Source organism: Pongo abelii, chromosome 19 (genome assembly GCF_028885655.2).
Source record: "Pongo abelii isolate AG06213 chromosome 19, NHGRI_mPonAbe1-v2.0_pri, whole genome shotgun sequence".
Classification (NCBI taxonomy): Eukaryota; Metazoa; Chordata; class Mammalia; order Primates; family Hominidae; genus Pongo; species Pongo abelii.
Genome location: NC_072004.2, coordinates 6,165,185 through 6,168,134, shown reverse-complemented (window position 1 = coordinate 6,168,134; position 2,950 = coordinate 6,165,185). Strand labels below are relative to the sequence as shown.

The 2,950-nt window shown below is 43.8% G+C and overlaps 1 pseudogene; it reads left to right on the top strand.

Annotated features, from left to right (window-relative positions):
• The first annotated feature begins 449 nt into the window (after nt 1-449).
• On the top strand, nt 450-1,269 carry LOC100443088 (transcription factor BTF3-like; annotated as a pseudogene).
• Nucleotides 1,270-2,950: the final 1,681 nt, after the last annotated feature.

Below are 2,950 nucleotides of genomic sequence, written 5' to 3'. Positions count from 1 at the left end.
AGAAGGGAGGTGGAAGTGAAAATTTGGAGCCTGGTTTTGGATCCAGACATTTCTGGGTTTGAATCCTCACCCACTTCTGGCTCCAGTCCCAGCCCTGTGACCTTCAGCAAGTGACTTAACCTCTCTGACTTCAATTTCCTCACCTGGGAAAATGGAAATCAGGTAAAGAGAAAAAATATATATTTAAAAACTATCTTAAAGCCACTTTTACTGGTTGTGAAATCTCTCGATAAATAGACTTTGGCTATATTGATAAACTCTTTGGTTTTGAAAAAATAGGCCTGAGGATGTACACGCCTGGAAATTCATAGAAAGATTTATTTTGTTCTAAAGAATGAGGGAAGAATCGCAGAGCCGCCATCTTGCATCCCCATGTGTGTTTGCTTAACTCTGCTTGAACCCTGGGTGCCAACCTGTCCCCTGCATGGCCCCTTTTTTGCTCTGACAAGATGACAGAGACAATCATGAACTAGGAAAAACCCGCCAAACTTCAGGCACAACTATGCATTGGTGGGAAAGAAATTGGTTGTAGAAAGAAGAAGGTGGTTCATAGAACAGCTACAGCAGATGATAAAAAAAACTTCAGCTCTTAAACAAGTTAGGGGCCGGCACAGCGGCTCACACCTGCAATCCCAGCACTTTGGGAGGCAGAGGTGGGTGGATCACCTGAGGTCAGGAGTTCCAGACAAGCTTGGCCAATATGATGAAACCCCATCTCTACTAAAAAAAAAATACAAAAAATTAGCCAGGCATTGTGGCAGGCACCTGTAATCTCAGCTACCCGGGAGGCTGAAGCAGGAGAATTGCTTGAACCCGGGAGGCACAGGGTAGAGCCGCAGTGAGCCAAGATCGCACCACTGCACTCCATCCTGGGTGACAGAGCAAGACTCCATCTCAAAAAATAATAATAATAATAATAAAAAAAAGAAGCTAGGGGAAAACAATATCTGGTATTGATTGAAGAGGTGAATAAATTTACAAGTTAAAGTAGACCGCTTTAACAATCCTAAAGTTCAGGCATCTTTGGCAGCAAACACTTCTTTCACCATTGCAGGCCATGCTGAGACACAGCAGCTGATAGAAACGCTACCCAACATCTTAAGCCGGTGAGATGCAGACAGTCTGGCTAGTTTGGGAAGATGGGCTGAAGTTCTGCCCAAACAGTCTGTGGATGAAAAAGCACCACTTGCTACTGGAGAGGATGATGATGAAGAAGTTCCAGCTCTTGCAGAGAATTTTGATGAGGCTTCCAAGAATGAGGCAAACTGAATTAAGCCAACTTCTGAAGAAGATAAAACCTGCAGAAATTACTGGGAGCTGCTATTTTACATTAGGACTCTTCTTTTTTTTTTTTTTTTTTTTGACAGAATCTCACTCTTGTTGCCCAGGCTGGAGTGCAATGGTGTGATCTTAGCTCACTGCAACCTCCACCTCCTGGGTGCAAGCAATTCTCTTGCCTCAGCCTCCCAAGTAGCTGAGATTACAGGTGCCCACTACCACGCCCAGCTAATTTTTTTGTGTTTTTAACAGAGATGGGGTTTTACCATGTTGGCCAGGCTGGTCTCGAACTCCTGACCGCAGGGGATCCACCCATCTCAGCCTCCCAACGTGCTGGGATTACAGGAGTGAGCCACTGCGCCTGGCCTTGACTGCTTTATAAAGTTGATTTATGGATCTGGTAAAATCTAGATCTCTAATATTTTTAAGCCCAAGCGCCTTGGACACTGCAGCTTTTTGCTTACATACAATTAACTTTTGCTTACATACAATTCATTACTTGTAGGTAATTAAGCTGAAGACGCCTGGAAATAAGGTTTGAAACAAAGGTTAATAAGGTTATTTGCCTACTTGAAAGAAAAAAAAAGAACTGTAGAGTTTCTAGAGTGAGTGGGCTTAAGGGAGGAGAGGGAGGAGGAGGCTCTTAGTGGGAGTGAGGAATGAATCCCAGAAGATGGGGGAATCTGGGACTTCTGGAGAATGTTTTCAAATTTCCTTCTCTGATTTTGCTTTCACCAAACCCAGAACCCAGGAGCCAGCAAGAGTTAGTGGGCAGTGCTCACAGAATTCACACACCCTTTTCTCTCCAGACCACAGGCAAGAGTACTCTTGGTTTGGCACTTGCCAGGAAACAGGAAATCTTCCTCTTGAGCTTCGTCATTCTTGGCAGGTTTTCAGTTCTAAATGAGCCAAATCTATCTAGCCCCTTTAGTGAAAAAAACGAGCTTTAACCATGAGGGAAGTTGCCTTGGCGGTCCAATCACCAGAATTTCCTGGTGGAAGAACACGCCAGACTCTGTCAGTGGACAACCCTCCTGGGAAGTGGACCTATTCTTCAGGCCATAACTCAGGGTGTCTCAAGTCCCTGCAGCAGCACACAAGGCTCCTTATGGATCCAGAAGTTCCACAGTGGCAGTTGTCTTTGCTCCCCCACCATTACTCCATCATTTCGTTAACTTTTTCTGAATTCTCAAGGCCAGAATTACATGGTTCAAATTGTCCCTCTCATCATATTTCCATCTTCCTGGTCTAATTCTGCTGAATGCTTTCTAGGCATACTGCACGGCTGCCATCTAAGGACGTTGCTTTAGTGAATCCACTCTCTGCTGCATCCTTTCCTAGTTTTTTGATTTACTTCCTTGTCTATCCAGAGCATACCCTCAAGTCACTTTTTAAAAAGGTACATGGGAAGTAAATCTTCTGAGTCTTTGCTGTCCGAAAATGCCTTTATATTATCTTGGCATTCAATATAGACTATAGAATTTTAGAGGAAAAATTATTTTCCATCAGCACCTTGGTGGCATTTTCCCGTTACCTTCTGGCGTTCAATGAGGCTGACAAAAAGTTTCTGATGCCAGGTTGATTTTGTGCTTTTGGGGGTGAACTTTTCTCTCTTTTTGTAAGTTTTCTCTTCAGAACAGAGGTCAGCAAATTTTCTTCTGTAAAGGGCCAG